At 40.6% G+C, this 25,937-nt stretch overlaps 1 protein-coding gene across 2 annotated transcripts in view; it reads right to left on the bottom strand.

Moving 5' to 3' along the window:
* Positions 1 to 25,937, bottom strand: part of zdhhc15b (zinc finger DHHC-type palmitoyltransferase 15b) — a 71,880-nt gene that overhangs the window by 14,453 nt on the left and 31,490 nt on the right. For both annotated transcript variants that reach the window (XM_058063050.1, XM_058063049.1), the window contains exon 2: positions 21,617 to 21,747. The gene's annotated coding sequence lies outside the window, so the exon portion shown is untranslated. The remainder of the gene's footprint in view (positions 1 to 21,616; positions 21,748 to 25,937) is intronic.

The raw sequence follows: 25,937 nt of genomic DNA, 5'->3' as shown, positions 1-25,937 counted from the left end.
ATTGTGAGCCATTGATGTGCTGTATACATTTCTCTGTATACAGTACACAGTATTATATACTGCAACTGGTAATGAATATTGACTTTTGATGTACCCTACACATATCAGATTCATGCATCTATCCTTATCTTCATAAGGGTCACTCACGGGTATGCTGGAGTCTACCCCAGTTGATGTTTTTTTTTCTTTTCAAAGATGGATGCTAATCCTCAATAGGGCTATAATGGCTTGGTTTTTCGTTCCCTTTGTCAATGCAAAAGTCTGAGTGACCATTTTTCCCATTTCTGCATGGAAAGGTTCTGGCGTTATCCTTGCAGAGGACATTCCTGAGCAGGTACTTAAGGGATGTTTCCATTTCTCCAATTTGATCCACAGGGCCAAAAAGTCAAGACTGTGACTGTGAGAGTGGAATAAATCGAACACAGTGAGGGATGGATGCGCCATCAGATGGAGATGTTGGAGCAAAGAGAGCCACACATGGGGGTGAATTAAGGTACAGTACAAAGACTGCTGATGGAACTCACTTGCAAAAAGTTTCTATTTTATTTTATCCAAAGCCCACTGACAAAGTTTTTCATGCCCGAGGTTAGCAAAACAAACAGGGTGAAGATGTTTTGTTTCATTTCTGGACCTTGTAAGGAACACATTTCATACCCCCAAGAACCCAACACTTACATGTTTGCAGTGTAAACTGAAAGACTAGTAAATACTAGAAACAACCATTCATTCATTTTCTACCATGTATCCTCACAAGGGTCACAGGGGGTGCTAGAGGCTATCCCAGGTGGGATACACCCTGGATTGGTGGCCAGCCAATCACAGGGCACATATAGACAAACAACCATTCACACTCATATTCATACCTATGGACAATTTGGAGTCGCCAATTAATCTAGCATGTTTTTGGAATGTGGGAGGAAACCGGAGTACCCGGAGAAAACCCACACATGCACAGGGAGAACATGCAAACTCCACACAGAGATTGCCGAGGGTGGAATTGAACCCTGGTCTCCTAGCTGTGTGGCCTACGCGCTAACAATTCGACCGCCGTGCAGCCGAAATCACAACAACTCTTACTGTCTAAATAATATGTGAACAGTAGAGCTGCAACAATTAATCAAATTGATGATTAACTGATTGTACAATTAATTTACAACTTTTTTTTTAGTACCAGACGAATCGTTTTTTGATTTAAAAATGCTTTGACTTCTGAAAATACTAATGGTGGTTCATATTGATTTTGTCCTTCTTGGGCCTACCCGATTAAGTCGCCAATTAACCTAGCATGTTTTTGGAATGTGGGAGGAAACCGGAGAAAACCCACGCATGCACGGGGAGAACATGCAAACTCCACACAGAAATTACCGAGGGTGGAATTGAACTCAGGTCTCCTAGCTGTGACCACTCGTCCGCCGTGCAGCCTCGAAACAACCAGAACAATATAATTAGCGGGAATCTATGTTTAAATAGTAAAGGGCACATAGACTTGTGAGTTATTGGTTATTGGGATTGAACTCGGGTCTCCTAACTGTGAGGTCTGCGCGCTAACCACTCGTCTACCGTGCAGCCTGTTTCGTCACATAACATGCCACAAAAACTGCCCAATCAAATCCTTCCTTGCATATGTTCTTTACTGTTTAGCCAATAATTGCCAAAACGTTGACCTGGAAATGTTGAGTACAATGAACTTCTAGACAGCATCATTTTCTATAGGGTTATCAAAGGGGGCCCAGACCAAAGACCAAGCTGCGACTGCTAGTCTGAAAGGAACTAGTCGTTAAAATAATAAATGGACAAGTGTATATCAGATTATGTAGGACTACAGTACCACTCTCAATAAATATGAGGCATCAGCAATACTGTCTACTCCAGGGGTGTCAAACTCAATTTACTTGGTGGCCACTGGAGCTAGGGTCTGGGTGAGACTGGGCCGCATCAGGTTTAAAAAAAAAAAAAAAACGCATTTATTAAAAACAATTTTTTTTTTTAAACTTCGCTTTGGTTCCAATTTTCTACAAGAAAAGCTGTGATAAAACATTCCACTGTTCTCAAATATCTTACTTTTCATTTTTCTACACAAAATAAGATGAAAAATAAATAAACAAATCACGAATAAAGAAAATCACTCAATCAGTAATAAATAAATAAATATCATACTAATAATAATAAAACGGCAAATAATAAAAACTTAAGAAACCACATATAGTTGGTGGGTAGACAAATTATTTTTTTCAGATTAAAATGAACAAAGCATTATTAGAGCCCTGTAGACATGACAAAACACGACTATAGTCACATTTATACTCTTTTTATTTACAACATATTGCACAACTGCAGGGTCTTGAGACACATGCTAACTCGCAAACTAGAGAGCTAGCGACCTAAACGGTAGCCTTCAAGTTATTTCCTTTAAACTTAAATAGCCAAAAACTTACCACTTCCACACGGATAGGGAGGATAACTATTAACAGTTATTTAACCTTTAACATGAACATTAATCAAACGTAATATTTTTTCTGGGTACATGATACCATACAGCATCCATATCAAACTTGCGCGGGCCGCACTAACATTAAACTTTCATATCAAGGCGGGGGCCTCAAACTAGTGCCCTGCGGGCCACATTTGGCCTGCGGGCCGCGTGTTTGAGACCCCTGGTGTACTCTATATTACTGCTGTTGATGTTATGCTTGCTCAGCTATTAGCTAACTGTCATTAGCAAACTGTAGCTAGCTAATGTTAGCTACAGTAGAGGCAATGAACACTAAATACCTATAAATATGACTACAAATCATTCAAATGACTACAAATCATTCAAATTACAAAGACAAAACCGCAAATTTGCTAGTAATATGTCATAGGAGTATAAATACCAACAAAAACATAAAGATCACCTCAAGAGTTCTTGAGCTGCAGTCTTTGCTGACCTCAAATCTCCATGGCGACCATTGAACTGTTCACCACTTTATTCCACAAAAACAGATAGTAAAACAGACAGTATTGGAAAAATATTGTGTTTTTTCTACATATATTGGAACACTTTTAGTACCCAGCCATATCAAAATTCAATAATTGTGTTTTTTTGATGCACCCTAGTGTGCGTAGGAATGTTTTTCATCAAAACTTGCTTTTATCAGCAGGGGGAAAAGCAAGTTTCATTGAAGGTCTTTCCGCTGATGTATTTTCAAAACTCCATCTTTTCCACTGGCAGTGTCATGTAAAGCCTGGCTCTCGCTTACTCTTACAGTCGTGCTGCTGTCAGGAGCCACTCGCCAGACCGACAGCTGCTCGGAAAAAGATTGTCGAGGCTTCAAAGAGAGCACGCGAGTCCCAGTGTGACAGTAAAAAAACCTTATCCAGTCGTTCACGCGAACACCTCTACTGACCTCGTTGGCTTAGCCGGGCCAGAGACGACAATAAATCTGACAAGTGGGTTTGCTTCATTAGCGCTGATGCAAGTGCAAATGTGTGTTAATGTACGTAAATCATTAACAAACAAAGTTTTTTCTTGGATAGTCATGTAAGATGAATATAATGAACTACTGCTGTATCAGCCTGCTTCTGGCTGAGGATTCATCGTGCAACAGCTCCATCTGTGCAAAAACCCCTAAAAAATTTTTTTAAACCTGCACATGAATGCCGAGAATCCGCAGACAAAGATACAAATTGTGTACATGACTGTGTTTCCGTATCCCCGGCAACAAATTCAACCTGTCCACATGTCATCAGGTGGCTGATAATGGACTTGTCTTGCAGTGATGATGTCACTACATCTGTACAATGGAGAACCCGCGCATTAAAATGTGAGAGAGAGCTCTGTGTTGAGTTAAGGATTATGGGGGAAATTAAAGTGCCAGTGTCACCTCCAAATAGCTCCTCCATCTTTTAAAGTCACATAAAAAAGTTCAATCTATACACTTGGGCATCAGTGGGAGCTTTGTTGCATTGTATTTTCCATTCATAGTCAAAAGCCAAGAAAAATAGAGCAAAACCAGCAGTGCTACATCAAAGTCAGGACTGTAAAGAGAGGTGAAAGGAAGAGAACGCTGCAGAAATATGGGGGGGGGGCTCATTTCATACAGGCTCCTGCATACGGAGTCCCGATCCCTCAGCCCAGCAGGGCTCTGAGCTCTGAGCTTGGACACCAGCCGAAACGTTTAGCCGTCACCGCCATACAACCCATCACACCTTTCCCTGCTGTCCTGCTTCAGGACATGAATGCAAAAAAAAAAACAATTCCCGTTTGAGCATGTCTTTTCTACATTTTCTTTGCCGTTGCAAGGTCTGGGGAGGTGCCGCAGCTTGAGAGAAATAAAGAAAAACATTTTAAAAACCTGCAAAAACAAAATCAATTGATACTATTAAACTCAAATATGGTCACAAAAAATGAAAAGCAGTTTTTCCAGGAGTAGAGGAGGCCCCGACTGTATATTCTCTAAGGCAGGGGTCTCAAACACATGGCCCGTGGGCCAAATGTGGCATGCAGGACACTAGTTTGAGGCCCCCGCCTTGATATTAAAGTTTAATGTTAGTGCGGCCCGCGCAAGTTTGATATGGATGCTGTATGGTATCATGTACCCAGAAAAAATTATTACGTTTGATTAATGTTCTTGTTAAAGGTTAAATAACTGTTATTAGTTATCCTCCCTATCTGTGTGGAAGTGGTAAGTTTTTGGCTATTTAAGTTTAAAGGAAATAACTTGGAGGCTACCGTTTAGGTCGCTAGCTCTCTAGTTTGCGAGTTAGCATGTGTCTCAAGACCCTGCAGTTGTGCAATATGTTGTAAATAAAAAGAGTATAAATGTGACTATAGTCGTGTTTTGTCATGTCTACAGGGCTCTAATAATGCTTTGTTCATTTTAATCTGAAAAAAATAATTTGTCTACCCACCAACTATGTGTTTTTTTAAGTTTTTATTATTTGCCGTTTTATTATTATTATTATATTTATTTATTACTGATTGATTGATTTTCTTTATTCTTGATTTGTTTGAGAACAGTGGAATGTTTTATCAGAGCTTTTATTGTAGAAAATCAAAACCAAAGCAAAGTTTATTCATTTTTCTGTTTTTAATAAATGCGTTTTTTTTTTTTTTGAAAACCTGAGCCCAGTCTCGCCCAGACCCAAGCTCCAGTGGACCCCAAGTAAATTGAGTTTGAGACCCCTGTCTAAGGGGAGGCTCCCTGTGCCACAGTGTTAAAAGGTCTATTCCAGGGAATGGCAACAATAAAACCAACTTTGTCATGCTTGTTCATTCATTCATTCATTCATTCATTTGTGTTCAGGACTATTATCTCAAAATATTGCACTTATATCCTGACAATATACCATCAACATTATTATTCTGCTTAGTGTGGAGCAGTAAAAGCTACTGCAGTACTTTGGGGATAAAATTTGCAAACTGGCTAGACACAGCGACTAACTTTCCGCTGTGTCTAATACGCTAGGTATGTGCTTTCTTGTGCCAAATTCCTTAAAACAATAACAAAAGGCAAGACTCTAAATTGCCCATAGGTGAGAATGTGTGAGTGACAGTTTGATGGCACCCCGTGTACATTTGGGACTTAGTTGATTGTGAAATAACATTCAACGACAATATTGTTGTCATTCATGCAAAAAAAAACATGGTCATATATGATGCAGTCATTTTTTGACCATGAAAATTTGACTTTTTAATTTGACCAAACATGAGAAAAATCTCACGTCCTTCACTTCTTCTTGAGACTTTTAATGGTGTCATGAAAGAAAAAAAAACAGGCTTCACTACACGTCTTAAAATAACGATGTGCCAATTCGCAAGTTTTGCCAGGTTGAATCAAGTCCCAAGTCATAGGCTTGAAATTAGCTCGAGTCAGTTTCGCGACTGAAATCCACACCAATCCACACCTCTGCCAATTAGCCGTCAGTTAGCTACAGATGTGGGAGTTGGAAGTTTATCATGTGGTTCTTCTGTATGACGCAGCTGCTAAAGTATGACTTTGATGTTAAAGTCCACAATAGCAAGGCCTCTATAATTTCCACATTGTGAACGGAATTGTAGAATTAGCCAATCAAAACCGAATCGACTGTTAAAAGGGAAATTATGCAAATGTTCCACTCTTTGAAATGATTTGTGGACATGATAACCCACTTTCTAGATCTTCCAGATTCTGCACCTATTTCCTTGGATTTCCAAAACAGCCATCCACGGCCCACCTCTGGGTGCGCCCACTCCGTTGTGATTGGTCAGCTCGTACGGCTAACAGCTTGTACCTGGGCATACCCATATAAGGAAGTGCCAGTGTTAGCCAAAACTCAGACAGCTATGCTAAACTTCTTTCAGGGCTCACTTCCAAATATCCAAACCTCACTATCTGAAACTTTGGCATTATTTAACTCAATAATAAATATATGTTGATATTTTAAACTCATGTCCTGTATATTTTGTAGCTACTTTTGAGTGTTAAGTTGTGGTGATTTCAGTGATCGAATGATGACGTTGTGAGCTTTTGACAAGCTTGTTGTGAGTTCCCGTATAGCTTGTGATTGGCTCCTGGTAAAGAAAAGCTAATGACTTTCAAGCCACGCAATATTTTTAACGATTGGTAGCAGTTCTGAAGTATAGGAGATGTCACAAGATTAAAACATGGTCATGAATTAGCTGCACTGCTTTGTAAGTCGCAGGGTTTAAAGTTCAAGAAAAAAGTGGCTTTTACACCTAAAATTACAGTAGTTGAAAAACAGTATAATCATACACCTTCATCAAGAGATTGGGATATCCTTTCACAATAGCGCTAAATCAAAGTGAAATCAAATTTGTACTTAAAACAGAACTTTTCAGTCCAGTGTTTGAAAGTTCGTTTGACCCCTGGAACCAATTAGTTGTATTTCCATTATTCATCCATTATTGGTGTTCAGAGGGACCACTGCATTTGCATTCTACTGCACTTGTCAAATCCTCATCTGGGGACCACGTGCCACACTATATAATTGGAAGGAAGGAAGGAAGGAAGGAAGGGAGGGAGGGAGGGAGGAAGGAAGGAAGGAAGGAAGGAAGGAAGGAAGGAAGGAAGGAAGGAAGAAAGGGAGGGAGGAAGGAAGAAAGGGAGGGAGGAAGGAAGGACGAGAGCAAGGAAGGAAGGAAGGAAGGAAGGGAGGAAGGAAAGAAGGAAAGAAGGAAAGAAGGAAAGAAGGAAAGAAGGAAAGAAGGAAAGAAGGAAAGAAGGAAGTATGGAAGGAAGGAAAGAAGGTAGGACAAGAGGAAGGAAGGAAGGAATGAAAGGAGGAAAGGAGAAAAGGAAGGGAAGGAAGGAAGGAAGGAAGGAAGGAAGGAAGGAAGGAAGGAAGGAAGGGAGGGAGGGAGGGAGGGAGGGAGGGAGGGAGGGAGGGAGGAAGGAAGGAAGGAAGAAAGGGAGGGAGGAAGGAAGAAAGGGAGGGAGGAAGGAAGGACGAGAGCAAGGAAGGAAGGAAGGGAGGAAGGGAGGAAGGAAAGAAGGAAAGAAGGAAAGAAGGAAAGAAGGAAAGAAGGAAAGAAGGAAAGAAGGAAAGAAGGAAAGAAGGAAAGAAGGTAGGACAAGAGGAAGGAAGGAAGGAATGAAAGGAGGAAAGGAGAAAAGGAAGGGAAGGAAGGAAGGAAGGAAGGAAGGAGGGAAAGAAGGAAGGAAGGAAGGGAGGGAGGAAAGAAGGAAGGAAGGAAGGAAAGTAGGGAAGAGGAAAGGAACGACGGAAGGAAGGAAAGAAGGGAAGAGGAAAGGAAGGACTGAAGGAAGGGAGGGAGGAAAGAAGGAAGGAAAGAAGGGAAGAGGGAAGGGAGGAAGGGAGGAAAGAAGGGAGGAGGGAAGAGGGAAGAGGGAAGAGGGAAGGGAGGAAGGAAGGAAGGAAGGAAAGAAGGAAAGAAGGGAAGAGGAAAGGAAGGAAGGAAAGAAGGGAAGAGGAAAGGAAGGACGGAAGGAAGGAAGGAAGGAAGGAAGGGAGGAAAGAAGGAAGGAAGGAAGGAAGGAAGGAAGGATGGAAGGAAGGAAGGAAGGAAGGAAGGAAGGAAGGAAGGAAGGAAGGAAGGAAGGAAGGACGGAAGGAAGGAAGGAAGGAAGGAAGGAAGGAAGGAAGAAAGGAAGGATGGATGGATGGATGGACGGCCTTTCTTTATTGTCATTGCACAATAACACATGAATCATGTCATGAAGGAAGGAAGGATGGATGGATGGAAGGAAGGAAGGAAGGAAGGATGGATGGATGGAAGGAAGGATGGACTTTCTTTATTGTCATTGCACAATAACACATGAATCCTGCCAAAAGTGGTAAAAATGCCCAGATGTGTTCCGGGTTCTGGGACATGACCTTTGCTTAGTTAGCACTTTCAGGATACGTTCCGTTGAGTCACCCGGTCCACAGTATGCATACACTTCGTGTTCAGAGTCCCATACAAGCTGGAGCCTATCCCAGCTGATTTAAGTTAGGGTACACTCTGGGCTGATCACCTGTTAACCACAGAACCGACACCCACTCCCACATGCCCACCTATGTGCAACATATTGTCCTCGACTCACCTACCATGCATGTTTTTGACCGCGCAAAAACCCACACAAGCACAGCAAGTACCCAGCGGACAATTTCAACCTGTAAAACTTCCCAAATCTCTTCTCTCACGTCTGCATGACCGTTCTTGCAAACTTGACGTGTTGAGAACCAGTCTGATGCCTGTCAATAACTAAGTAGTCCGGCATCTGATTGCCATTCCTAACATCTGCCCTCCAACTTGTCTTGGGATGATGCAAACCTTTCTTCATGCTTCGTATTTCTGGTTAAATTGACTGTGTCCCCATTAGGTTTGCACTTGCAGTCGCGTGTTGTACCATCTGTTTCAACACCGACACAAGCAGATGCGCTAGCGTCTTTTAGCTGTGACAAGAGGTGAACTCTGCTGCACACTGTGATGTGAACTCTGTTGTCTGGTCACGCCGAGGACAGCTGAGGTCACAGCAGTGGCCAGATCCTAATCCCCATCCCTGTGAAGCACTCACGCCTGCCTCTAATAGGAAACAGACATTAATAGCAGATTCCTGTCTGTGATTAATCATATTAATTCCATTTTCCAACGTGGTGTTATTCTTCGTCTCTCCGTCAGTTTTGCCATGGACAATTAGCCTGATTGTTTTGCATTGGCATCAAGCTCAGAGTTCAGCAAGTCCGAGAAGAAGAAGAAGAAGAGGGAAGAAGGAAGCTGATGCCTCCTGTCACAACCTTTTCAGCCAAACAGGAAATAGTCACTACACAAAATGTCACCAGAAACTGTGCATGTATTGTTACCGAATGCATGAATGCAAATGGTTGAGGACGTTAAAATGGAAATATTGTCATTTAATAAGGAAATGTCAGTCACAAAGTAGTGTGAATGTCATTGGTGATAAAGAATCACCGCGCATCGGAGCCAGGAAACGAGTGTACAGTGGGCCTAAATTACAGGCCCTGCACTGTATGTTTTCCGGCTTCCTCCCACATTTCCAAAACCATGCATGTATGATTAACAGCAGATTCTAAATTGTCCATAGGTGTGAATGTGAGTGTGAATTGTCCCTAATAGGACAAGATGTGGAGCAAATTAATAGTAGGACTATTAGTATTATTGACAGTGAGGACTTTGTTAAAGGGGACATATTATGCTCATTTTTGGCCCTTTGTATTGAGTTGTGGACTCCTATAGAGCAGCTACACACAATAACTAGCACACAAGGATGAAGAGTCTTGAACCAGTCATGATGTGCTATATATATCACTATATTGACACTTACTATGGTACCCATTATGTCATTGTATGGTCATATCACCTTGTACTTCGGTACGAGGTACATTATTAAAAAAAACGAAAAAAAAACTTAAACTGTATTATGGAAAGCAGGAGGTGAACAAATGTAACAGTTACTGATTGTAAAAGTACCAGATGGAGGGGTAGGATTTAATAAGCTTTGCTTCTTCCTACTCCTTTTGGACATGTGGAACTGTGAACTGATTATGGGATGCACTCAATTGTAATCTGATGCATGTTCAAATTAAATAAAACCATTACCATTACCATTACAAAGCTTTCTAGTCCTTCCAGGATCTGCACCTATTTAGCTGTATTTCTTTGGATTTTGTGGTTCCCGCAAAAACGGCCTATTTTAACGTATTCCACATAGCTTCTAGGTATGCCCACTCCCCTGTGATTGGTAATACTCCCAAGCACCCCTGAAGACTTCTGACTTCCGTATTTGTAGAGTACAGGCAAACTGCAGTCCGTATAAGGAAGTCCAGATTGCATTGATGTCAGTAGAACTACAACTTTGAAAAAAACGTTGTGTAGAGGCATCCAAATATATAACATACTGTATATAACAACTTATACCGCTATGTAACAAGTTAAACCGTGCCAAACAGTGGGTGTAAGATAACTAGTTAAACCAGGGGTGGGCATATTTGTATATTATATTATATTATTAGTATATTATTATATATTATTATTATATATTTTTGACTTGTGGGCCGCATTGATTTAACAAAATTGTCCAGGGAGCCAGAACATATATTTAACACACACACACACACACTATTTTATGCTTATCATTTTCCTTGAATTATTTGTCTAATTTTATAAAATTTTATAAAAATTAAATTTTTACTAAATAAGACATCCGACTTGCAAGTCATGTTGCCAGTTTGTATGTTAAAAGTTGAAATACTGTTGAAAAAAAGCAACTAGCGGGCCAGATTCAAGCGCTTGGTGGGCCGCATGTGGCCCCCGGGCCGTAGTTTGCCCATCTCTGAGTTAAACAGTAGCCTACCAGAAAAGCCATTCATCGCCGTCTTCCTCCTCCTGGAAACTAAAACCTTTGAAGTCGTCTTGTCAAGCACCACAATTGATCAGCCTCATAATTCCTTCATCACACATTTTGTCAGTCTCTCTTTTGCTCTTTGCAAAATAGCCTTTTCATTCAGTCCAGCCTTTCCAAACTGGGTAGTGATAGCAGATGGTTGGCGATCACAGTCGTCCCAACAGAAGCTGTAGTAATTCTTCACGTTATCAAATATACTTAAAATGTGTCATGGATTTCTTAATATGATATTACTGCTTTCTGAAGCTGTACTAAAGATCATGGAAAATGTAGTTCATTCATTCATTCCGCTTTTCCTCACGAGGGTCGCAGGGGGTACTGGAGCCTATCCCAGCTGTCTTCGGGTGAGAGGCAGGGTACACCCTGGACTGGTCGCCAGCCAATCACAGGGCACATATAGACAAACAACCATTCACACTCACATTCATACCTATGGACAATTTGGAGTCACCAGTTAACCTAGCATGTTTTTGGAATGTGGGAAGAAACCGGAGTACCCGGAAAATGTAGTTTTTAGCCATAAATTGGCCAAATCAGTGTACAAATCGCAGGGTTCAAAGCATGAAAAAATATAGCGACTTATACTGGAAATTACAGAGAGGGATGTCATTTTTGTTACTAATAAAACAATACAAACAAGACAGAGAAATGTCATACCGGAGGTACTTGCAGTACATCCACTTCCTGAAGGCGTGTGACTGATGTGTCACTGGAGAACCCAGCCTAGTTTTGTTTTTTGTTTTTTTTTTTCAGAAAATCACATGCATTCTTTGGATTTTTATGCTATGCTGAATGAATAAATTAATTTGACTACCAAGATGTAGGCTTATATACTCAAACTCACCAGGAGATGAACAGACTTTTACAACAAAGTATCACAACTTTTCCTGGAGAAGGAAAAGCTGCATGTATTTCATAAATACAAATCCAGATTACAATTGAATGCATCCCATAATCAGTTCACAGTTCCACATGTCCAAAAGGAGTAGGAAGAAGCAAAGCTTATTAAATCCTACCCCTCCATCTGGTACTTTTACAATCAGTAACTGTTACATTTGTTCACTTCCTGCTTTCCATAATACAGTTTAAGGTTTTTGGTTTTTTTTTTATAATGCACCTCGTACCAAAGTACGAGGTGATATGACCATCCAATAACATAATGGGTACCATAGTAAGTGTCAATATAGTGATATATATAGCACATCATGACTGGTTCAAGACTCTTCATCCTTGTATTTAGCAAACATCAACTGCTTGTATTGTTTCTTGAATTGGCTCATCGTTGTGCATTGTTTGAGGTCCTTACTCAATCCATTCCATAGTTTGATTCCACATACTGAAATGCTATGGTTTTTTAACGTAGTCCTAGCATATAAGTGTTTCAAATGTAGTTCTTCCCTGAGATCATATTTCTCCTCTCTTGTAGAGGAGTATTGGATGACATTTTTAGCTAATTGGTTATTTTTAGCCTTATGCATTATTTTAGCTGTTTGAAGATGAACTATATCAGCAAGTTGAAGTATTTGTGATTTTAGAAATAAGGAGTTAGTATGTTCTCTGTAGGCGGCATTATGAATTATCCTTACTGACCTTTTTTGCAGTACATTTAGCGAGTGAAGATTGCTTTTATAGTTATTAGCCCATATTTCCACACAATAAGTAAGATATGGTAGAACCAGAGAGCAATAAAGAGTGTGGAATGATTTCTGATTGAGAACAAATTTTAGTTTGATCAATACTGAAATATTTCTGTGTATTTGTAATATGAGGTTTCCTGCTCATATTTTCATCTATTGTGATCCCCAGTTTAGTTTTTTTTTTTTTTTTATAACTCGGTCTAAGAAGTATCTTAGTTTTTAACCAAAATGAATTATTATTAACCTTAGCAACCTGTATTAACATAAACAAAATCATCCATGAACCTCACCACACGTCACTGGTAACAAGTGTAAGTGTTGAGGTATGTGCAACGTGTGATTTACCAGAAACAGGAGCCGGTGGGTGGGGGGGGGGGGGGGGGGTTTGGGCGTTTTGCATACCCGTCGTACGACGAAATGTGTGCGTCATCACGGTACCGTGGTTCTAAACACAAAAACTGAACAATCAAGTGTTTGTTGAACTCTATCAGCCCAAACATGCAAATAAGACTTTATCGATTGGACAATGACATTCCCGTCCACTCTATCTCCGCAGGGTGCCCCACCCTAACTCAATCCAGATGACCTCCATCATCATGTCATACTTGGAGGGGAAACCGGTCTTACATGACAGGAGTGGGTGGGAATTTCTATACTTCTGATAAAAATGGGAAGAGTAGGAAAAACATTTCTAAGGGGACACGGTGTTAAAGAGAAGGCATGAGGGCTTTTTCCACAGCTGTTTTGCACATTGGGCCCGAGTCAAGCAGCACGGCTGCTAATGGAGTGATAGGCAGAATGGAGACCTGCTCCTCTGAGAGCCATTTTATGCTTCTCAGGGTGTTGAAGAAGTGCATTAGCAGGACCGCACACACACACAGTTGCAGTTCATTTCTCACACAAACACAGAGACTCCGTCGAAGCTCATAAAGTCACAATACAACAATAATTCTCCTTTTAGTTCCACCATTACTCCAAATGTCTGGACCGACCGTGCATTTTAAAACTGGCGGGAGTTTTTTCTACGAAAATTGTCCAACGATGACAATGACGAGAACAGTAAAAGGCTGTAAATAGCTGACGGGAACGACTAACGACGCCTGCCAAGGAGGTTATGTGTTTTATCGCCATTTGTTTGTTATCCTTCCAAAGAACAAATGAGGCAATGTGTGGCTTTGTCTGTTTGTCTACAGCGACAACACCACAAAAACTGACAGCTACGATAAATACGATTTTGTTTCCTATTTTATATAATTAGATATAGATATTAGATATTAGAATACAATGCCTTTATTGTCACTATACACATGTACAATGAGATTGAGAGCAGCTCCTTTTCATGCAAACATGGAATAAAAAAGATAAATAACAGTATAGACAAAATATATTTTATCTATACTGTTATTTATCTATTTTTATCTATAGGTAAAAATAGATCAGAATTATGATGATATTTTATTTCTAATTATTCATCTTTTAATTATAAAATAGGTAAAACATAGATATATAATTAGAATTATGGTGATATTTTATTTCTAATTATTTATTTAGTTTTACCTATTTTAAATAACAGTATAGATAAAATAGGTAAAAATAGATTATTAGAATTATGGCAATATTATTTATCTATTTTTACCTCTAGGTAAAAATAAATTAATAATTTGAATTATGATATTATATTTCTAATTATTTATCTTTTAATTATAAAATATATTAAATCTATTAAAAAAATAGATGATTAGAATTGTGGTGATATTATTTATCTATTTTTACCTATTTTATCAAAATAACAAATTTCCCATTTTAAATAGCAGTATCGATAAAATAGATAAATAATTAGAAATAAAATTTTAAATAACAGTATAGATAAAATAAGTAGAAATAGATAAATAATTAAAATCATGGTGATATTTTATTTCTAATTATTTATCGATTTTTACCTATTTTAAATAACAGTATAGATAAAATTGGAAAAAATAGATGATTAGAATTGTGGTGATACTACCATACCATATTGCTTCAAATTAATCTGCTACTAGAAAACTCACCCAATTTTTACGTATTTTAGCAAAATAACAAATTACCTATTTTAAACAACAGTATAAATAAAATGGGTAAAAATAGATAAATAATTATAAATAAAAATTTAAATAACAGTATAGATAAAATAAGTAAAAATAGATAAATAATTAAAATCGTGGTGATATTTTATTTCTAATTATTTATCTATTTTAGAATTATGGTGACATTTTATTTCTAATTAGTCTGATGAGTCTAATTACCAATTTTACACTCCAGATTAAAATTTTAACACCAACAGAAAAATTGCAAGAATTTACATTTTGCACTGTTGGTTGTAAATCTGAGCTTCAAAGAAACGGGAGTGACGCCAGGCTCACACGAACTACGATACAGCTCTGGCCCAGAACCCAGATTGCTGCAAAGTGCCACTCACATTGACTTACGGTAGAAGCCACAGCGAGCACCTCTTCGGCTGTGGAAACCCACAGCTGGACCAGAGAGTCCTCCGCCATTTGTGGCGTCCGGAAAAGAAAAATTTCACCCCAAAACGGATTCTTTCCGTTGTGCCGTACGGCTGCTGTGGAGTGGATTCAATGTTATTTTCTGTCAGGTATTCACGCCGATATGATATCTTGATGGCAAAGGCAAAAAACGTGTGGTCGAATTGTTGAGCGGCATAAGCAAGGCGCCATCGTTGCTGAGGTTGGACGCAATAAGACTTCTTCAAAGATTGTGACGGTTATGGAACAAAAACGCCAAGCGGTAGACTCTCTCCACTTCCTGTATGTTACACATCCATCACATTTCAGCAATTTGACTTTACTGTTAGGATCCTAGGGTCCAATACCCTCCCAAAAACATCATCATGGAATATTAGCATGCAAGAAAAGTCATTACATCAAAGTTCATTTGCATGCGTGCGCTTCACGTGCACCGACTGCTTTCCTCGCCGTACATGAGAGTGATGAGGAATGTTTCTGCTGTTTGCTGCACGCCACAGGAATGAATATTTCCCTTCCCCGAGGCCAAGCCTTATTTCAGTGCGTATACCATCATGATTGCTTCGCATTTACACTCAACGGCCAAACACATGACCAAAACACATCCAAGTGATGTCATATGATGTCAGTTTGTCAGCAGCAAAGGTGGACAGAAAAATGAGAAGAGCAGTGAGATGGAAAGCTTAATCAACATCAAATAAAAGGGGACCTGGTACTGGCCCTCGGGGGCCCGCAACACTTTTGACATGTACTCCAGTACTTTTGGCAGGAATTAATTTTGAAGACTTTCTATGTCTCATGCTTGCAGTCCAACCGTGTTTAATTACTCAAAATCTTTATTTTCTCCTGAGTCTACTCTAAAAATAACTTTCACCTGAGAATCTAAAACTGTTTATAGGCTGCTTTGAACTTTAAAGTAGAGAATTTTACAACTAAGCTTTCCCAAAAGCGCTGGAAACCTCATATTAAACCTCAAACCTCATATTACAAATATACAACATAAGGTGGCCAGAAATATTTCAGTATTGAACAAAGCAAAATTTGTTCTCAATCAGAAATCACTCCACACTCTTTATTGCTCTCTGGTTCTACCATATCTTACTTATTGTGTGGAAATATGGGCTAATAACTATAAAAGCAATCTTCACTCACTAAATGTAGTGCAAAAAAGGTGAGTAAGGATAATTCATAATGCCGCCTACAGAGAACATACTAACTCCTTATTTCTAAAATCACAAATACTTAAACTTAATCTTCAAACAGCTAAAATAATGCATAAGGCTAAAAATAACCAATTAGCTAAAAATGTCATCCAATACTAGAGAGGAGAAATATGATCTCAGGGAAGAAGTACATTTGAAACACTTATATGCTAGGACTACGTTAAAAAGCCATAGCATTTCAGTATGTGGAATCAAACTATGGAATGGATTGAGTAAGGACCTCAAACAATGCACAACGATGAGCCAATTCAAGAAACAATACAAGCAGTTGATGTTTGCTAAATACAAGGATGAAGAGTCTTGAACCAGTCATGATGTGCTATATATATCACTATATTGACACTTACTATGGTACCCATTATGTCATTGGATGCTCATATCACCTTGTACTTCGGTATGTGACAAAAAATGTAAAGATTAAAAAAAAAATAAAAAATAAAAAAAAATGTAAAATTATTACATAAGTTTTTTTACAAATTTAAAAACCTTAAACTGTATTATGGAAAGCAGGAAGTGAACAAATGTAACAGTTACTGATTGTAAAAGTACCAGATGGAGGGGTAGGATTTAATAAGCTTTGCTTCTTCCTACTCCTTTTGGACATGTGGAACTGTGAACTGATTATGGGATGCACTCAATTGTAATCTGATGCATGTTCAAATGAAATAAAACCATTACCATTACCAAAATCTCAAAACATTCATTTTTTCCACTTTCAGCAGTCACAAAACTGAGTTCATCCATTCAGATACAGTTTGATTTGTTTTGACACTGGATGCACTTCCTGACCAAACCCAGGCTGGAAATCCAAATCGAAAATCAGGGGCGTGGTATCATTCATTCATTCATTTTCTACTGGAGCCTATCCCAGCTGTCTTCGGGCGAGAGGCGGGGTACACCCTGGACTGGTGGCCAGCCAATCACAGGGCACATACAGACAAACAACCATTCACACTCACATTCATACCTATGGACATTCTGATAATTATCGGCCCAATATCGGTTGATATTGGTATCAGATTGTTGCAAACTGCTGTAAAAAAATGCTGTATACAACACATATGTGTTTATTCCACCACATGACATATGTCATGTTACACATATCGGTATCAGAAATTAAGAGTTGGACAATATCCGCATATTGGTTTTCCGACATACTATCTACTTTAAAACCATTGTGATGATGAACCGGTGGAGGATCACAAGGTGTATCATAACATCCAGCAGCTAAAGCAGTGATGTCATCATGGAAGAGTGCAAGAGGATTCCAGTAGCAACCTGTGGAGCGCTGGTACATTCCATGCCCAAGAGGATTAAGGCAGTGCTAAATAACAATGACGCTCACACTAAATATTGACACTTTGGTCACAATTTGGACACGTGCACTGTGAGGTTGCCAGCTATTTAGACAATAGTGGCTGTGTGTTGAGTAATTTATATACTGTACAGTAGGGTGCATCAAATTTGAATGGGAAATTTTAAATTCATAACATCAATTTGGCTGGCATTCCATTTTTTTCTAATGAACATAAAAATGTCTTTTGCAAAGTTTTGAGGAAATCCATTGAGATTTAGGGATGCCACCTCACACATACTCTTTGTAAAATTTCGGAAAATGTGCAATTTTAATATACTATCTATAAATATACTATAAATTACTATACTAGTAATATAAAATAGAAGTGTATTGTAAGTGTATATGTAAGAAACAATAATGTAACATAGTATGCATGTCTGAAATAAATTAAGAAAGAAAGAAAATATCAGTTCTCAACAAAAAAAGGGAGAAAAACAGCTTTTTTTTCAAGCATAACTTTCACTTTGACACAAATGTAGCCATATATATTTAGCTAAAATATATAAACAAGTGGGCGGCACGGCGGTCGAGTGGTTAGTGCGCAAACCTCACTGCTAGGAGACCAGGGTTCAATTCCACCCTCGGCCATCTCTGTGTGGAGTTTGCATGTTCTCCCCGTGCATGCGTGGGTTTTCTCCGGGTACTCCGGTTTCCTCCCACATTCCAAAAACATGCTAGGTTAATTGGCGACTCCAAATTGTCCATAGGTATGAATGTGAGTGTGAATGGTTGTTTGTCTATATGTGCCCTGTGATTGGCTGGCGACCAGTCCAGGGTGTGCCCGGCCTTTCACCCGAAGACAGCTGGGATTGGCTCCAGCACCCCCGAAACCTCAGTGAGGAAAAAGCGGTAGAAAATGAATGAATGAATATAAACAACTGTGCCACAACAACAAAAAAATGGTTGTTTTACATGAAAATGAACTATTTACAACTTTCACATATGGAACGGAATTGTGTGTGATTGTATTAAAATTTCTCAGTGCTACAAGACTCTGTGCCTTTTGACGTGCCTTCAGACATTTTTTCTGGCTTAAAACTGCACCAAAAGTGCTCTCTTCTATTGTGGAGTTACATCATCAACCTAAGAAAAGCTCTGATCACCTACAGGTGAGCTTGGGTATGTCATCCTCCTTCTTGACAGTTACATTTATTTAGCAGAGTACAAAATATCTGGATTGATCACGATACAGGTTTCATTTGACTGTATAGTACCTGCAAGAGCCCTTAACCCTTAGATGCATGAGTGACTGGACCCTACACTCTTCCATAAGTGGGTCAAATATTACAAAGATATTTCAAGAAAACGACCTGACTGGGTCATTTTTGACCCACTTATGGAAGGTTGGGGTAGTAACACAAAAACTAAAATTTCTTAAAATGTATAAAAGGTAAGTTAAAAATTTGAATGGCATGATATCAAAAACATGTTTTTTGAGGAATACCTGGAATATGAAATTATGGAAAATTTTCATTACGAAGATATTTCAAGAAAACAACCTGACCGGGTCATTTTTGACCCACTTATGGAAGGTTGGGGTAGTAACACAAAAACTAAAATTTCTTAAAATGTATAAAAGTTAAGTTAAAAATGTGAATGGCATGATATCAAAAACATGTTTTTGAGGAATATCTGGAATATGAAATGATAAAAAAATTTAATTACGAAGATATTTCAAGAAAACAACCTGACCGGGTCATTTTTGACCCACTTATGCATCTAAGGGTTAAGGTGAATGAATGTTCTGAACAATAAACAGCCTTTTACAGTCATTGAAAATACTACTAGAGCAATGGCCTGGCAACTAAACAGTTCATAAAGTACTTAGTAAAAGCAAAAATAACATAGTCAGGGTCAGAAGATTCCCTTCCAATTCTCCTGTATAGAAAACCAAGGCTCCATTAGTTCACACCTTGTAGTGCAATGAAACACACTCATGCTCACTTTACAGGTTTTGGCCACAATGTCTCACCAGTCCATACTGACCAGTAAAAAACCAAAGAGCTCAGTGGAAAAATCAAAGCAGTCGGCTCGTGTGTGGAATCGTACATCAGAACGGGAGAGACAAAATCTCACCAAAGTGTTCGGAGAAATGAATCCATGGAAAAGACACATAATCCTCATTACAAAGGGGCTTGGCGATGCCTTTTATGACACATGTGGGCGCTTGAACAATTATATATTTGCTAATCTCATCAACTAGCTTGCAGGCAGCATTCTGGAAGCTTTAACCTTTGCAGCTCACATGGAATCTCTCGATCCAAACAGGAAAATGTCACGATTGAGTGCCTCCCAGTGTTCCCGTGTAAGGCGGAATACACTTCAACATGTTAACAGATACCACATTGTTTGCCTGTTTTGTGTTGACTCACACATTTCACTGCACTTATTAATGGAGGATTATTACTTCCGCTGCTATGGCTACGAAATATTTGAACCACCTCTTATAATGAGGATGACATATCAATGGTAGTTATATTTACATTGGTGGCTACCCAACAATGAAGAATGTATACAGATTGGAGGGATGGAAAGGAGAAGTATGTTCTCATGAGATTTTAATGCAATTTCATGCAAAAATGCAATTTTATTTTTTTAGTACCTCATCTGGGTGTTCTCAATGCGGAAAACCATCGGTTCTACTCCCTTGGGCAACCATAAATGTATTTATCTCTAAGGGAGAGTCCAGTCACCCTCATATAGAAAACTCATTTCGAGTTTTCGAAAGCCTTCCCTCACTTGTGAACCTTAAGACCAGGGGTCTCAAACTCAATTTACCTGGGGGCCACTGGAGCTAGGGTCTGGGCAAGGCTGGGCCGCATCAGGTTTTCCAAAAAAAAACAAAAAAAACGCATTTATTAAAAACAGAAAAATATACAAACTTGTTCAGTGCTTTGGTTTAAGAAACCACATATAATTGGTGGGTCGACAAATTATTTTTTTCAGATTAAAATGAACAAAGCATTATTAGAGCCCTGTAGACATGACAAAACACGACTATAGTCACATTTATACTTTTTTTATTTACAACATATTGCGCAACTGCAGGGTCTTGAGACACATGCTAACTCGCAAACTAGAGAGCTAGCGACCTAAACGGAAGCCTTCAAGTTATTTCCTTTAAACTTAAATAGCCAAAAACTTACCACTTCCACACGGATAGGGAGGATAACTATTAACAGTTATTTAACCTTTAACATGAACATTAATCAAACATAATAATTTTTTTCTGGGTACATGATACCATACAGCATCCATATCAAACTTGCGCAGGCCGCACTAACATTAAACTTTCATATCAAGGCGGGGGCCTCAAACTAGGCCGCGTGTTTGAGACCCCTGCTTATGCCCCTCAGGTACTTATATATAAAAACGATATAGGTAAGGCAAGTTTATTTATAGAGCACCATTCGTACACAAGGCAATTCATAGTGCTTTACAGAAAAGAAGGGTAAAATCACTAAAAACATAGAATCATCCTAAAAATCACATCAAAATGACATAAATCGTTACGTAAAACGGCAAGGTTGAGGATTATCGTGCTTTGTGCTGAAAGTGGAAAGAATGAATGTTTTTGAGACTTTTGGGAAAGCTTAGTTGCAAAATTCTCTACTTTAAAGTTCCTGATTTTGGCAGCATAAAACTTTCATGTTTAGTCCTGACTATGTGCACCGCTTCTCACAGCCTGGGATGGTTTATGCATCTCTAACATGTCAGAGATGTACTTTGACGCTTATACACAAGCTGAGCTGTTTTAAAGTATATTCTCTGAGCTACAGGAAGCCACTGCAGAGACTTGAGTACTGGACTAATATGGTCATATTTTCTGCTTCTAGTCGGGACTCGAGCAGCAGTATTTTGGCTGCACTGCAGCTGTTTTACAGCTCGTTTAGTGAGCCCAGTGAGAAGTCTGTTACAGTAGTCTAGCCCGCTGGAGACAAAGGCGTGGATTAGTCTCTCTAAATCTGTCTTAGACACTACTCCCTTGATTGTGGCAATGTTTTTAAAGTGGCTGTTATTTATTACTTACTTTGTTTTTGGTGCCATTCCGACCCTTTGAGCAAGTGCGCAGCATTGGATGTTCATCTTGTGACGTTTGTGGTTTGCCGCTTGCTCCATTGTTTACACTCGGGAGCAGCTGTTAGCTTTGAGCAACACAGCCTGCGGAGATACAAAAGAAGAGAGGCTGCATAAAGGAAGTGACCAGCAAAAAAGACAGTATAAAGGTTGTGTCACGGTTCGGCTTCATTGCTTTACGGTTCGACCCCAGGATGCAGAGAGCAGGACCAAATGCAGGTAAAATAATATTTATTCTTGCTATAATAGCAGCAGAAGAAAAGGCAACTGAACTTGCTGACGGACAAACAACAATAATCCCACAAAGGGGAGATGCACACACCTGAACTAAATACAAACACAAATTAGGGACAGGTGTGGGTGATTAAGGCAACCAAGGACGACAGGGCAAAACAGGAAGTTAAATACAAAATAAGAGTACAAAACGGACACCAAAACCTAGGCCGGAAACTCAAACATAAACTGTCACGTGCGAACCCACACAGGGCGTGACAGTACACCCCCCTCAAGGACGGATCCCAGATGTCCGAAACAGTTCAGAGGGAAGGGTGGTGGGGGGACCGGAGGTGGGTCGCCGACGGGACCCTTCAGGGGGCCGGCCGGGGCGGCCAGCAAGACCCCTCCACGTGATGGAGGGAATGGTTAGGTCGGTAAACACCCTCCGGGGGGCGCCCTCGACCAAGCGCAAGGTAGGCGTCCTCAGGGGGGCGCCCTGGGTGCGACGGCGAAGAAGCAGGCGTCCGGCCCTGACGCGGAGACGGCGAAGAAGCAGGCGTCCGGCCCTGACGCGGAGACGGCGAAGAAGCAGGCGTCCGGCCCTGACGCGGAGACGGCGAAGAAGCAGGCGTCCGGCCCTGACGCGGAGACGGCGAAGAAGCAGGCGTCCGGCCTTGACGCGGAGACGGCGAAGCAGCAGGCGTCCAAGCCAGAGCCTCATCATCTGCTCCAGCAAGCCCTGCTCCTCGTCTTGCAGGTGGAGTGGGCAGTGCCTCCTCACTCCCCCTGCAGGTGGCGCCATCCCCCCTCTCCATAGGCGGGCTGGGCTGTGCTTCCAGCATAGCCCAGCAGGTGGTACTAGCCCCCCCTCTCGAAGGCGGATCCCAGACGCCGTCATCCGAGGGAGCCGAAACCAGGGTAGGGAGGAGGGAGGCTAGGAGGAGGGTCACTGGCTTCTCCAGGTCAGCGGTCCCGGCCACAGCCACTTGTTTGGGCTTGAAGCTGCGCGGCTTGGGCACGGGCGGGATCAGGGACGCCGCGCAGCTTGGCATGGGAGCCGGGTCTTGAGAACCCCTCGGGCTGCGCGGCTTGGGCACAGGCGGAATCCGGGACACCACGCAGCCTGGCACGGGAGCCGGGTCTTGGGAACCCCAGGGGCTGCGCGGCTTGGGCACTGGAGGAATCTGTGAGGCCACGCAGCTTGGCACGGGAGCCGGGTCTTGGAAACACCTGGGGCTGCGTGGCTTTGGCACTGGAGGAAGCCGGAGCGCCTCGCCACTTGGCGCGGGAGCCGTCGAGGAATGCACGACGGGCTGGGACTCGGCAACAGCGAGAGGGTTGCGCTGTGCCGTGGTGTGACATGGCGAGGCGGAAGAGGGCGGCCACACCTCTTGGCGACGTGCCGTGCGTCGGCGACGCCGCCGCGTCGGAGGGTGTGCAGCGGGTACTGGGAACACCGACGCCATGGGCACTAGGGTGCCGTCCGGCCCCCACACCATGGTATCCAGTTCCTCCGGCGTGTACCTTGCACATTCCTGCTCCATCGCCTCGAAGAACTGCCGGGTCCATTCGTCGAGCTCCGCGGGATCGTCATCGGGTTCGTCGAAGCCGGCAGGGCATGAGAGCGGGTGCACCTCGACTTGGCGTGGAGGGGAAGGCGAACTAGGCGTCGCTCTGTGGCGCCGCGGCTTGCGTCGGCGTCGCGGAGGATTTGGAGCGTCATCGAAGGGTCCGGGATACAACCACGCCGTAGCGACGAACGTGTCGTCCGGACCGCACACCAAGTCCTCCATCTCCCATAGCGGTATCGCCATTTCCTCGTCCTCCATGGCCTTCAAACGCTGCCAGGTCCAAAAATCGCTCTCCGCGAGGTCGTCGTCACTTGGTGGGATTATTCTGTCACGGTTCGGCTTCATTGCTTTACGGTTCGACCCCAGGATGCAGAGAGCAGGACCAAATGCAGGTAAAATAATATTTATTCTTGCTATAATAGCAGCAGAAGAAAAGGCAACTGAACTTGCTGACGGACAAACAACAATAATCCCACAAAGGGGAGATGCACACACCTGAACTAAATACAAACACAAATTAGGGACAGGTGTGGGTGATTAAGGCAACCAAGGACGACAGGGCAAAACAGGAAGTTAAATACAAAATAAGAGTACAAAACGGACACCAAAACCTAGGCCGGAAACTCAAACATAAACTGTCACGTGCGAACCCACACAGGGCGTGACAGGTTGCTGTATAAACCATGTTTACCACCTGTCGTTATGGGGAATGTGAGATGGAAGAGCTAACGGTGCTAACCCGGCTGCTGAGAGTTGAACATCAGATTTAACCTTTTCTATATTTATGTAAAGTTTTCCACTTTTCTGACCTATAAATGTAGTTAGAATGTTGTATTCTCGTGTTAAACGATGCCAAAGTTTTAGATGATGAGGTTTGCGCATTTGGAAGTGAGCCCTGAAACACATTTGGGATTGCTCAAAACGCTCGGTTTCAAAAGGCGTGGTAAAACTGCCCCTTTGTGATGTCACATGGGGCGGACTTCCTTATATGGGCGTGTCTCCCCCAAGCTCTGCTCCTCTGTTTACTTGCTAGCTACGTAGTATTTATACGATGCCACCATCTGGCACAAGTAGTTGGAGTTCTTGAGTCAGTGTCCTAACTGTGTTTATTTTGTGTAAGTCAAAAGCGTTTACATACAGAGCACACGGAAATGCAGCGGAATAGGTGCAGATTCTGGAAGAACTAGAAAGCTTTCTGTGCTGGTTATTGTGTGTAGCTGCTCTGTAGGAGTCCACAACTCAATGCATACTATTTTATTTCAGCGGCTATTGTTCTATAAGATTGATTACATTTTAATAAAACTTTGCAAGCATATATTTAGCTTTGTCTTTTGTTTAAACTCACAAAATATCGGGATATAAATCGTATAATCGATATTCAACCTAAATATATTGGGATATGAGTTTTGGTCCATCTATCCATATATAATGCAACTCGGAGTGAGTCGTATGTCTTTTAGTTCTTTCTTTTATTTTAATTGGTTTTATTTTTTTATACTTTTATTGCTTTGCTTCTTGTTTTTAATATTATAATATCTATTTTACTATTTTATTTCTTAAATGATCTTTTAGTTTTGGATTAAATTCAATTTGTACCTTTATTTATTGTATTTTATTTTTACTTTTTATTTTACTTGTCTGTACAGCACTTTGGAAACTCTGTTTATAAAATGGGCTATATAAATAAAGTGGATTGGATATATATATATATATATATATATGTATATATATATATATATGTATATATATATATATATATATATATATATATATATATATATATATATATATATATATATATATATATATATATATATATATATATATATATATATATATATATACATATATATACATATATACACACACACATATATATATATATATATAAACTTGGCTGATAAGTATGTAATCTGGTTCATAATTCACATTACTGTATTAGAACAGTATTGTATTGTCCAACATTTTATTATTTTGTTTATTAAACAAGTCAAATATTATGATTGCCCTGCCTTGGTGGAGGTCTCAACTGTTTTGGAGAGCATCCGTCTGGAGCATAGTCCAACTGCAGTGAAGCTCATATTGCATATCTCATTTTGAACGTCTTATATTGCTTTTTGTGCTCAGCACAGGTGCACTACCTTAAAGCAAGTAGTCCATGTGAGGTTTTACTTTACAACTCCGTGTCATTCTAGTCTGAGAGAACTGGGCTTCTTCTGTGATCTCACACAGGCTTCCACCATCGGGAACCTCCAGCTCGCTTATCCAAATGGCAGTCAAGCTTAAAAAATACAGAACCCCTGGGAGGCTTTGGCATGCGCAGACAAACCCTGCTTAGCGACAACACGTCCCCACCAACTCCATCTTGACACTTTCATGCATGATTCTTTTTGCCAGTGAGAATTTCCGCTATTGTTTCCTCCTAATCCTGCTCCACCCCTTGTTATGTTTTTCTGTTTCTCATTTCGTATTTCTATGGTGACAGTG

This window comes from Doryrhamphus excisus, chromosome 23 (genome assembly GCF_030265055.1).
Source record: "Doryrhamphus excisus isolate RoL2022-K1 chromosome 23, RoL_Dexc_1.0, whole genome shotgun sequence".
In the NCBI taxonomy this organism is placed as follows: domain Eukaryota; kingdom Metazoa; phylum Chordata; class Actinopteri; order Syngnathiformes; family Syngnathidae; genus Doryrhamphus; species Doryrhamphus excisus.
This window is presented reverse-complemented; position numbering and strand designations above follow the sequence as displayed.